General features: G+C 40.2%; 1 pseudogene; it reads right to left on the bottom strand.

Moving 5' to 3' along the window:
- Positions 1–11,397: 11,397 nt before the first annotated feature.
- On the bottom strand, positions 11,398–11,497 carry LOC114504348 (annotated as a pseudogene).
- Positions 11,498–13,272: the final 1,775 nt, after the last annotated feature.

The following is a 13,272-nucleotide window of genomic DNA, read 5'->3' as shown; positions in this document are numbered from 1 at the left end:
GCAAGGACGCAGAAGGAGAGGGAGCAAGTCTAAGGTCAGTGATCACGAGGAGTTGCCTCACAGCTCAGCGATTGGCCGGTCAGAAAGGACACTGACGTTGTTGCCAGGTAGCTCTGTAAAGAAATTTTGTCCTTGACATTTATGTCTCAGTCTTTTCACCAAAAAAGGGAGAGAATTGTATTTTCATCATTCCCAATAGATCAAAAGAGTCCTTATCTAAGGAACCCTATTACTGAAGGCTGAAGGGATTACAACTGGACCAGGGAGTCACCGGGAACAGTTGCAAACAGGTTACCTGACCGAGGCGATAACGTACTGCATTGTGCCATGTATAATGTGCCCTGAAGTATCATGTGCACCCGCACTGTTGGCCCAAAATTTCAGGGAAAAAAATCATATGTTTTAATTTTTTAATTCAATTATTTATTTATTTATATTTAGAAATAATACTGATTATTGTATTTCAGGGTAATATTTTGCATATGGATATCCTTCTTGCTTTCTAGAGTTATGCTTTTAACGCATAAGTATAAATGATATAATTAAAAACATTTATATAAATACAAAATTAGAACTACCCATGTATAATGTGCATCCTTTTTTTTTTCTTGAAAATTTGGGCAAAAAAAGAGCATTATACATGGCAAAATATGGTAAGTTGCTCCTAAATGCTGGGCATTAACATGCAGAAAAGCCTGTGGCCTCCAGGTAACCCCTTCACTACAAACACCCACCATTAGATATCCATGTCTTGTTTTTCACTTTAAAAACCACTGTGTTTTTTTAAATGAAACATAATTGACATATAACATTATATTAGGTTCAGGCATACAACATAATGACTCAATATTTGTATGTATTGCAAAATGATCACCACAATAAGTCTGGTTAACATCTGTCACCATACATAGTTACAAATTTTTTTTTCTTGTGATGATTTTTTTAAGATCTACTCTTAGCAACTTTCAAATATGCAGTACTGTATTAATAACTATCGTCACTATCTGTACATTATATCCACATGACTTTTTTTCAGACACATTGCAATATTTTATTAAGAAGATATCTGTGTCTTAAAGCTCCAGTAACCTTTACTTTTTAGGAGCCCCTTGGAAATGCAAAGGAGTGAGGCATTAGGAGGGTGGCTAAAGAAGCCTACATTTTAGAGGGGAATTTATGGCACAGCGGTCAATAGGATGAAAGGGTGCCAAGCTAGCAGGGGTCTGGAGGGCACCTGGGTTGCCAGGCGAGGGGGAAGAGGAGCTGGAAGTGCACTGCAGGGTTTCAGAGGCAGATTTCCGCCTGCTTCAATCACTTCACCAAGGACCAGCCCCGCTGCCCTAGCTCCTTTTTGGCTTTGTGAATGTGGACGGTTCCATTAGCCTATATCCATTTACTTTGATGAGTCTAGGAAATATTCTCATTAGCCACTTTCAAATGATCGCCTTTGCCTAATATACCTCCTTCCTTCATTTCCAGGAGACTTGTCCTGCCTCCCAGCCGGTGTCTATTCAAAAACTGTAGATTGATTCTATGTTTATTAATGAAAAAGTCCTTTAGCATCTGATAAGCTTCTAGAGGGGATTTAAAGCACCACCCCTGCTGCCAGGCCTTGTTAAGTCTTTGTGACACTGACTAATTCAGAAGGGCCAAACTGAGAAAATGCTCGGTCATCACTGGCTCACTCACAGCAGCACACCAGTTAGGAGCTCTTCCACAATCAGGTCACAACAAACAACTCTTTTCTTCCCCTGCCTTTTATTATCATCATCATCATTACTGCTAATATTGCTACCTGTCCAACTTCTCCACCAGACTCTGAGGTGTCTGCACACCTGCACATCATGTCTTCGTGCCCGCCTTCCCCACCCCCTACCACCAGTGTCAGCTCTTGCCCCAGGGTTAGCCTTCGGAAATATTTCTTAAAGAAATGAAAATGATAAGAGCAGAAAACCATTTCACAATTATTTGAAGTAATATCTGAAGGCAGTGGGCATTTTTAGTAATCCTGTTTCTTAGAGGGAAAAATAGGGCTGAGAACATCACCCAGGGGTTGGCTGATTTTGCGTGTGCTGCTCTGAGTAATGAAGAGCACAGATCCCATTCACAAGAGCTGGAACTCAAAAATTATTGTTCAAGCATTACTCAAACCCACAGGGTTTTACTAACCTTTGCTCTCCTGGTCTTGCCCTCATCTGTCCTTTTTCTTCTTTACCTTTTGTTTCCCTCAGGAAAACTTACCCTCTTCTCTTTCTGTGTCTCTCTTGTCCAGGTCATAAAAATAAACGAATAAAAGAGGTTGCCCCGCATGTACATAAAAGGTTAACTTGGCAATTGCTGATGTCTAGACTGCTTGGCTAATATAAGGACACAAATCATATACTTCTCCAGTATGTGCCTCTTGGAAAATCCTGGAAGAAAGTGGTGAACTATGGGATTCAGACTGCTTCACAGGAATGGAACTAAAAACAGAACAAGTGGCTCTCAATGCCAAAGAAAAATAAAGAACATAAAATCCTTGCCCAAAAGGGACACTAAAAAAGTAGGAGAACATAATAATAACAGACTCAGGGATTCAAACCTTATGTCTTTAGGTAATTTTGAGATATTAAAGATTTAGATATGTTACATATAGTGATTACCTGAAATTTTCAATAAGCCATACGTCATGGGTATGCATGCATATGTAAAGTACAAGGTATCTGTAATCAGCCATACCTATGGTTGAGATGTTGTTCCACAACTTACTGTCTTGTGACCCTGGGTTTCTGGGCTCTCTAGTGTCTAATGATCATCAACAGCAATAATCAGTGTGCTGAGATGTTCATTCTTTAGAAAACTAGGATAATTCAGTGTTGCCTATTTCAAAAAATCCCTCCCAAATCACAGGTCTGATTTTCATGTAATTGTTTAAATAGTGTCAGAGATCACCACTGCACATGAATCCTGACCCCATTGGGACTGGAATTATTCAATTATCAATTATTTGGGTAGAAAAGATCAGGGAAGGGAAGGGTATGTGAGGAAAGCTACCCAGTTATTGAAAAGAATTCTGCCCCATTGGTTGTGTGAACTCTTACAGCCAAGCCAACCAATGCTCGCTGAACTTTTCAGTTAAAAATATTTAGTTCAAAAGATTATTTGATTTCAGGTGGTGGACACACAACATGATATACAGAAAACTATGTAATCTTATTAACCAATGTCACCCCAACAAATTTAATCAAATCAAATAAAAATATTTCATTTACGTAAAAATAAAACAAAACAAATGGTAGTTGTTTTGCATATAATAGAATTATATGCTAATTGAGCCCAGTATTTTCTACCACTATCCTATTCATTATACACATATTGCCTCATTTAATCCTCGCATAACCTTATAAGGGAAGGGCAATCATTGGCACATTTTCAGAGGAGAAAGCTGAAATGATTTAACGTAAAAGTTAAGTAATCTGCCCAAGGTGACACAGATGGTGAGTGGGAGAACTGGGATTCAAGCCCAGCCTAAAGGGCTTGAGAAACCACACTTTGAGTTACTCTTCTTTAAATCAATACGTTTGCAAAATCTTAGACTTGCAAATGTTTTGTACAACCCCTTGTTTACATGTGAGGAAACCTGGACCTCAGAACTGGGTCAGCATCACCAGAGACTGACGGGTCCAGGAGAAGGAGCCAGGTCTCCTGTCTGTGCGTCCACACTCGAGCCTCACTCTGCACTGAGAGGGAGAAACCCACACATGAGAGACACTTACTGGATTTTCTGAGCATTTTCAAGGGTGCAAACCAAAGAATATTTGTTCTGAGAAAAAGTTTTTCGATGGTTTAGAGAGCTTACATAAACTAATAGACTGGCCTGCAGGAAGTACATTTCACCTGCAGCAACAGAATAAGAGTCAATAAAGCAGAGGGAATAAAGAAGAGTGGAAATGAACAGAACTAAAGCTGGTTTTGATTACTCACTGTATCTCCAGATATGAGAAGGTATAAATGGCCATTGGATTTTCCTACCTCAATCCATCACTTACTATATATAAGGAGATATGTATATATATGTACATATACATATATATATATATATAGAGAGAGAGAGAGAGAGAGAGAGAGAGAGAGAAGCTACAGAAAGCATTACCTTTTGAACTCTTTCTATCTCAGAGGTTTGGGGGATGTGTTCATTTCTCTTCATTACCACTGCTCTCCAACCGGATGTGTAATAACTCTACTAGGATCTCTCACTGGAGCAGCTCAGCAGCTCAGCACCATTCACATTGTATAATCTCTTCCTCACAACCATCCTGGGAGAGATGCAGTAGAGATTAAATTGTTTCCTTTTAGCAAAAGGGGAAAGAGGAAAGCGAGGCTCAGAGAAAGTAAGTGATGCACATGCCAAGTGCCTGCACTGACTTTCTGACGGTCATGGTCTCTTGGAGGATAGTTGTATTGACCAAAACCCCCTTCTTTTCCCTACAAGTGTGGTGGTCTATGACCTAGGAATGTCCTGTCATTTACATCTAGATCTGTGTGTGTATATCACTTTGTAATGTTTCCTTTTCTATGGATGATAAAGATGGAAAAATAATAGAGATGAGAGTCGCTTCCTCTAAAAAGGGACTTTTCAGGTTATGGAGTTGGAACACCTAGTTACTTTACTGTGGACCTTGTCACAACAATGGCTCTCGATGTCTATGAGTATAGACTCAAAGGCAAACTCAGAAGCAAGCAGCTGTTTAATGACTGCAGAAATACCGGTATGTACCAGCCCAGAGATAAAGGTTGTCAGGGAAGTTTTCAATCACAGATTTACTGGGTAGGTATACATCATACACTAGGCTTAAAGCTAATAGACCCTCAGCCCTCGGAGCAGCAAGTTGTAAGGGGAAAAAATGAAGATACAGATATGAATGACATCAGTCCAGCAAATCAAATTCTTAACACTGCAGTATCAGAGGGTCAAATTTCAGTACCATCTTCATTTTCCTCCAAAGATCTGGACAGTTTTAGATACAATTGCCCTAATCTGCTGGTTGCTTAAGTATAGGCAAATGGTTACTATTTGACATAGATAATTAACATTCAGGATGGCATTGAGCCCTTAAAATAGTCTTGTTTTTGTTTGATGCATTAGGCATTTAAATAATTTTATCTGCTACTTGCATTATTAGGACACAGGCTAAGTTCTTTTAATAAGGACACTTCAAAAATACTTTGAGGAGTTTATTATACTCACAGATACTGTGAGCCAGGAACTAGGACAGGGCAGAGCAGAGAAGGCTTGCTTTGTTCCAAGACGTCTGGGCCCTGGCTGGGAAGACATGAAGGTCTGGGGGGAGTGGAATTCAGATAATTATGAGCAGGAATTACTGGAGGCTTCTTTACTGACACTTTTGTGTGGGGCCCTCAGCCTACACATGGCCTGTCCCTGGAGCCTGGGCCCAACACAGCAGGGCAGCTGTGGTGCAGCCTGATGCTGAGCATCCCAGAGAACCAGGTAAAAATCACATGGCTTCCTCTGGTCTTGACTTGGAAGTCACTTGGTGTCCCTTTCACCATACTTCATTGGTTGAAGAAGTCACAAGAGCTTCAAAAGAGACAGAGACTCCACTTTTTTTAGGCTTTGTTTTAAAACTGTCACATGGTACTTAAATAAATCCACTCTCCAAAGCTGAGCATTCCAGGACTGGGGATGGCTCTTCTGTCTTTAGTCCATGGTTTCCAAGGTTTCTCCAATGTTCATCTTTTTAAAAAATTTTTTAAGATTTTATTTATTTATTTTTAGAGAGGGGAAGGGAGGGAGAAAGAGAGAGAGAGAGAAACATCAATGTGTGGTTGCCTCTCATGTGGTCCCCTCCCCACTGGGGACCTGGCCCATAACCCAGGCATGTGCCCTGACTGGGAATCAAACCTGCGATGCTTTGGTTCGCAGCCCATGCTCAATCCACTGAGCTATACCAGCCAGGCCTGTTCACCTTTTTTTTAGGCAGCAGAAAGGAGTGAGTGCAGAGTAAGCATCTGTAAAGAGATGACCCGGACATAGCACACCTTAGATTCTTTCAAAGCTCATCCTCTGACTGTAAGAGAGCCTGAGAGAATAGTGCATAGAATTTTGTTACTAAACGCAAGACGAGAAGGGATACTGAGAGACAGAGGGCCTCCGCCTGCCCCTCGGTACTTCCCTCCTCCCCCAAGTTCCGCACACACAATCTTCTTTCTATTAATACGACTACTCCTCGCCTCCCCAAAAGCCGACTCCAAACCTCATCCTGTTTTTTCATGCAGCACAGAACGAGGATTTCTGGGTGATATCCCATCTCCTCCATCACATCAGGCAGTGGTTCCTCCTGCTCTGGCAGACGTCAAACAAGAACCAGGGAAAACGTGGTGCCAGGAGCTTCCCAGCTGGCTCTGTAGAAGTCAGGTCTGGCTATTTAAAAAAATTATGAGCATCCATTTTTACTTTAGTAATTTTGCCACCTTTTTCATGTATTTAAGTCACATATATACTTAGTTATCCTTCTGTATTAGTTATATTTAAGTAAGCAAATATAATAAATACTAAATGTGGCCTAGTAATATCTGTTTAAATCACATATTTCAATGTATTTTAACTTCTAATTAAGCAATTTGTTCTTTAGTACACTTTCTATTCACTTAGTTTTCTAAAATTTTGGGGGTGACATTGGTTTTTATGTGATAGAGAAATAAACTATCTTTTTAAAAAATCCACTGTAGTTTTTTCCTATATCTGAAGATTAGATTTACTCAAATACCAGCATTTATCACAAAATCACTTACATTTTCTACATTTATTTCAGATGTATATTTAAAAATGACTTCTTAAACAAGGCTGTGTATTTTAGCAATTTAGGATTCAGTAGAGTCTATTTTGCTTATTCTCAGTTATTGTGTTTAACGATCTCAACAGACGCTACAATGCAGAGAAAAGAGAAGAGCAGATGGCCTGGGGAAAGAATTGGAGCAAATCTGGCACTCATTGTTACAATCATTGCCACGGCTTTTGTTTTTAAATGAGAAAAATCATTATAGTTAGTTTTTGGCAATTTTCCTAGTTTTCAGGTAAACTGGGGGATGTTGAGATGAGGATTGGGAGGAAACCCTCTCACCCTTTCCTACTTCTTGTGCCATTAACTGATGAGGCCACCTGAACATTGCATGTTGGATAATTAAATGAGGACTACGTCTCCAATTGACTACTACACCTCCTACTCAAGCCCTGACTACCCAGGGGCAATGTGGGCACGCGCCGCATGGGACAGGTGTTGAAATAAACATCTAGGCCCCAAATGGAGCCTCTTCTGCCCAAGGTGTTACACCAGCAAATGGAAACTTAGAAAACCTCATGTCCCTGTAAATGTTCCACTTGACCAGAAATGCAGTATATCAGTTATCCCATCCCCAAAACATGAAGCCAACTCAGGACTCTATACTTCGTTTCTTGTTCCTTATTTTCTGTTTTCTATTCTTTGTTCCGTTTTCTTTCTCCTATAAAAGTTTCCTGACTTCTACCCCATTGTGCAGCTCTCTGGGCCCCTTGGGAACAGAGCATGTGCGCTTCATGAAGTGGTAACTAATGTTTGTTTGTATCGCCCACATTGTCTCCTTTATTTTAGCACGGGCTATCTTAATTTTTGGTAGTTTGTAGGTTTCTTAATTCTTTTAAAATCCTCCTCAAATGTTTACAGTTCTGAGATCAAAATTATACAGTAACACCTTAGTTAATCAGTTTGCTTGTGTGAGAAGTAGTCCTGTTACAGAACAGATTGGGGGGCTGAATGATTTAAAAGACTCCCCTTTTTTCTCTGGGGGTTCCTCCCCCATACTAGGTTTGCTTTGCCTGCCGTCAGAGGAAAGACATCTGTCAATGCCAGAGATTGGTGAAAAGGAAAGGAATTATTATTTATTTAAAAGTAATACAGACTAAAGTTCTTTAGAATACCCACAAATGCACACAGTCCTTCCTTCTCCCTCTGCACAGTCTGGGGTGCTGTATCTCAGGAAACAGGTAGAAGTCTATGATTCAGACTCCCGGCACCATCTGTGTGGCAAAAAAGGGAGCACTTCCAAGGCCGCGTAGTCCCCCAAAAGACGCCAAATGGTTGCCTTGCTGGGTTTAAATCCCAGCGCCAATCTTCCGCTGCAGCCTCATTTTCGGCTCCTCCCACAAGTGGCCCCAGCTGCCAGCCTTCCAGGCAGGTGTGGCCCTGCAGTGTGGAGCCAATTATCTCCAAGCTCCTTTGGATCCCATTACAAATCCCTATTTGCCGCCCTCCCCCCCACCCTTGGCTGCATGCTGTTACAGTCCTGTTAACTAGAGTTTGATAAAATAAAACATCGTTTTCTTTTCAAAAATTGTCACTGAAAAATATCTAGAGGTGTATTGGTGAATCAGCATTTTCATACAGAACCTAGTGTCAGTGAGCCTCACTGTGAAGCCACCTGCAGTGGCGGGGGTCTCCCCACCGTGCCTCCCCATAAGCAACTTACCCCAGGAGAAAAGGCCACCAGGGAGCCAAGGCCAGCGTCTGAAGAGAAGAATGTTCCTGAGTACAGTTCTCGAGGCTGCCCTTCAGTGCAGTCGTGGTGACCTCACACCTGAGTCCGACAGCAAGGGAATTGCAATAAAAATAGAACAAAAAGAGAAAAAGATCTTAGAAATGTCAAGCATACATTTGAGCTTCAAACATGAGATGGTGCGAGCAGCATGGACATCAGCACCCTTCACACAGGGCACCCACGGGCGCTGTCTGAACAGCAGTGGACATCAGTGTTGATGAGGGCCACCTTAAGATTTTTAGAGGCCCTGAGACTGAAGAGATTATGATTCTCCCATGTGGACAACCAATAATAATAATAATAATAATAATATTCTTCCAGATGGTTAAATAAATGTTCAAAAAATTTAAATTATGATTTTACTATAAAACCTAAATCAATGAATTTTTTGAATAGCAAATAAATTTATCCAATCTTTTTTGGTGCCTATCTGTTGTGAGTGTCCTAACCATATGCCCACCCTGCCTCAGGTTATCCAGGCTGGCTTTCATAGTGGTCTGTTTGGAGGGGAGAGGCAAGGGCATCACCAACCACTCTTGGCACAGATACCATCTTGCTGACCACAAAATCCCCTGTGACACAGGAGGCACCAACAGAGACTGGAAGCACAGCCAGGGCAAGCAGGAGCTGGAGCGAAGCATGGCAGGTGCCACAGGTAGTCAAGGGTACTAGTTTATTCAGTACGCTGGGAACCTGCTCGAGTTCTTCCAAACTGTTCAGGAGGAATTCTTGAGCAGTGGTTCACAGGAGAGAAGAAAATGCACTTATACTAATAATTGTGATTCAGTTTTTATTTTCAGGTTGATATAATCTGGCTTTGTGTGTGTATGTGTCTATAAAATATGTGTGTGATAGAAGATAAAAATATTGCAAATAATTGAATCTTGGTGATTTAAAGTTTTGAGGTATCGTAGTCATAAATCTATGAACATCACTTGTGTTATCAATTAGCATAGAAGTATAATAGAATATGGAAGTAATTGGAGTTCACATGTTAAAAGCCATAACAACCCTGAAAATTATTTTCTGTTATATTCAATTTTCTGCCATTTTGCATTTATTCTTATTGTTCAGGGCATGTATTAAAAGTTCAATTCAAATCAACAAGCATGTGTTGAGTGCTTCCAATATGTCAGGAACAAGGCAAAGTGTGGGATACAGAGGTGGTGAACACAGAATCCCTGTTTTTGAAAGCCTCACACGGAGAATATACACCAAAAATGTATAAATAGAGACAATGATTAGAGACAATATGATTATATTCCAACATATATAACAGAGAAAATAGAAGTGACAGGCAAGAAGTGGCAGCATGTAGAAAGAATACTTAATTTAGTTGGTGGAAGTGGCGTTACGATGAGAAAAACATTTCTAAAAGGATTAGTGATTGATCTGTATGGGGGAAGGATAGAAGTCAGACAGGCAATTAAGTAGGGGGTGGGAACATTAGGGTTATAACAAAATCACAAGACATTTGGCTTCATTAGAGACTGTGTGTGCATTGTTGTGTGGACGGACCTTTGGTGGGGTAAGCCTGGAAGGGTAGAAGGAGCTTGAACTTAATCCTGAAGGTATGAGGAGTTGCTAAGAAAGCAAATGAGTAGCATAATAGAATTTGCATGTTAAAAATTCATCTGGCAGCTGTTCGGGAGATAGACTGAAAGTGATAATCTAGAACAACCAGAGAAGACTAAATGAGAAATGAGAAGAGTTTCAACTAAGGCTCTGGTATGGAAGTAGAAACAGAAGTAAGTATTTTAGAGGTGATGTGTGGTGAAAAGGAGGAAGGAAATTAAGATGATACTAATTTTTTTCTGATAACTGGTGGTTCCACTACCTGAGACAAGAAAAAGCAGATTTGGGGTTGTGTGCAAGGTGGAGGATGGTAGTAGCAATTATGGAAGGTAGGTTTGCAATGCTTGTGTGAGATCCATGTGGAGATTCAAAGAGACATTTCAAAATAGAGCTTTAAAGACAAAACGTCTAGGATACAGAGAGATATGTTATAATTGATGTTGCCTATCAGGTAGATCATCTTACATACTGTATTCAATCATCTTTTATCAAAATGTAACATTTTCTTACTCCTTGTTCTATTGAGCATGATATACTTTATCACACTTATATGAGTAAGAACCAAGTAAATGGGATCATAATAAAAGATGTCTTAGAAGTCAAAAATGCAAAGGCAATGGCTGAGAATAAATCCTCTACTAGCTATATTTAAAGACAATACTTGCTTAAAAGAGATCATTTTAATTATTTATTCATTCCTCAGATTGCTGAAAGGCAGTGTAGAGTTTAGTTTAGAGGCACATTTTCTGGAATGCACTGAATATTTAATTCTCTGTTCTGCCTCTTGGGGCTGTGTGATTTTTTAAAAATTCTTTTTCATTGCTGTTCAAGTACAGCTGTCTCCATTTTCCCCTCAACATGTGCCCCTCCCTTGCCTCCCACTCTTGAACCTACCCCCTTTGGCTTTGTTCACGTGTCCTTTGTCCATGTTCCTCGATGGCCCTTCCTCTATTCCCCCCATTATTCCTCTGCCCCTTCCCCTTTGGTTACTGTCAGTTTGTTCTTTATTTCAATGTCTCTGGTTATATTTTGCCTGCTTGTTTGTTATGTTGATTAGGTTCCACTTACAAGTGAGATCATATTGTATTTGTCTTTCTCCACCTGGCTTATTTCACTGAGGATAATGTCCTCCAGTTCCATCCATGCTGTCCCAAAGAGCAGGAGCTCCTTCTTTCTTACTGCCGCATAGTATTCCATTGTGTAAATGTACCATAGTTTTCTATCCACTCATTTATTGATGGACACTTAGGTAAAAATATGGAACGCTTCACCAGTCTGCATGTCATCCTTGTACAGGGGCCATGCTAATCTCTGTATCATTCCAATTTCAGTGTACGCGCTGCCAAAGTGAGATCTGGGCTCTGTGATCTTAAACAACTGCCTTATGCTTTCTGTACTTCAACCACCTCATGAGGACAATTAAAGTGATAACTTCAGGATAACATACCATATGGGATTTCTGTAAAAATTAAATGAGATATTATGGGTTAAGCATTTAAAAGAGAGCAAGTATATAGAAAATGTTCAATAAGCATTATCTGTTACGATCCCCAATGAACAGTAGCTGTTGTTATTCTTCTGACATAAATCTCCCTATAATGGAAAAGAATGGTCCCTAACTTCTTTTCACTCATGCATCTTCATCAAGTGAACCCAAAGTTGGCACATGACCTAAGTAGAAATTGTGTTCATTTCAAAAGGGGTTTGATGCAAGATGGGTTTGAAAATGTAAATTTTTCTTTTAGGGAAATTCAGATATTTTCCACCATGAAGAAAAATAAAAACAGATTCAATATTTTAAAAATATATATTCAGTTTGGGAGAAAATTGAACTGTTTGGCATTGTCTGCCATAATCAACCAGCTAATAATTTCAGTTTTTCCTTATAACACAGAAGCAATTCCAGTCTTACCAAACCAACTGTGTGAAGGACAAAAGGAATAGATTATAAAAGTTTGAAATGAAAACACCTGCAATTAATAAGCCTTAATTGTTGAAAACGAAGGGTGATATTAGTTCTTGGGCTTTCTTGTGATGGATTCCACAGCAGAGGATATTCGCTTGGGGAGTCAGCTCCCCATGTGTGCAGGAGAGGGTGTGGGGGATGCGGTATAGGAGGGAGGGAATGGAAATTTCAGAAAATGAAGGGATTAAAAAATAAAGGGCACCAAACAAAAGTTTCAAGTCAAACACAGAAACAATCACCCCAGCCCCTCCTCCCACCCCAAATCCCTATCCATGTTTCTTGTGTTAAAGGACAGACAGCAGAGCTGTGGGGTCATTCTGAAGGTGCAGTGTCCCCTTCTCTGTGAGGCTCACTTCAGCTTCTGGACTATAAAATGAACTCATTCTTTCTCCTAACTTTCTAGATAATTACATGCCTTCCTCTGAACAGTCAACAAAATTTGAAAAGCTTTGTTGGTGTCTCACATCATCATTTTCTTGAAATAAGCACTGTTGGACATTGTGTGCATTAGCAGGCCACAGGGCAGCGCCTCACACCACTCCTTCTCCTGCTGATGTATGTAGCCTGTGTTTGCTAGAGCCACTCCTGACTGAAGCTTCACTTAGGGAAAAAAAGGAAGATAAAAGTGATGAGGTACCATGTGGAGGATATGGCAGGATAAAATCAGAAGAGGACACCAAAAGCCTATTTCAATCTACTCAGTATGGCTTCCTATACAATGCACAACAACTAGAGACATCTTTTGGAGAAAAGGACACAAAAACAACCAAAAAAATCCCACCATGTAGTACATTTTGCTCCTAGGAAACCACCCACACTTCTCAATTTGGAAACATATCCTTAGGGTATTTTTTGCCAGAAATAATTTATCCTTCTTCATGTTCACATGTTCAAAGAAATCTTTCTCATTTCCCTTCATTTTTAGAGGCACATTTATACTTATGAAATATACCCCTGGCTTAGCCTGCGTTTCAATTCATTTTTTTCCATTGGCAAAATACAAGCTCAGTATTATCTTTGGCCTCATGGAAAATTGGCTATGTGGAGTCCAAGAGCGTTGGCTAAAAATGACTTCCACACAGTGACAGCCTTGGCTGCTGGGTTGCTATGACCTCATGATGACTAGCATGTTCTAATTCAGAGTCCAAACTCCTGGGAGA

The sequence above is a fragment of the Phyllostomus discolor genome, chromosome 8, assembly GCF_004126475.2.
Source record: "Phyllostomus discolor isolate MPI-MPIP mPhyDis1 chromosome 8, mPhyDis1.pri.v3, whole genome shotgun sequence".
NCBI classification, from domain to species: domain Eukaryota; kingdom Metazoa; phylum Chordata; class Mammalia; order Chiroptera; family Phyllostomidae; genus Phyllostomus; species Phyllostomus discolor.
This window is presented reverse-complemented; position numbering and strand designations above follow the sequence as displayed.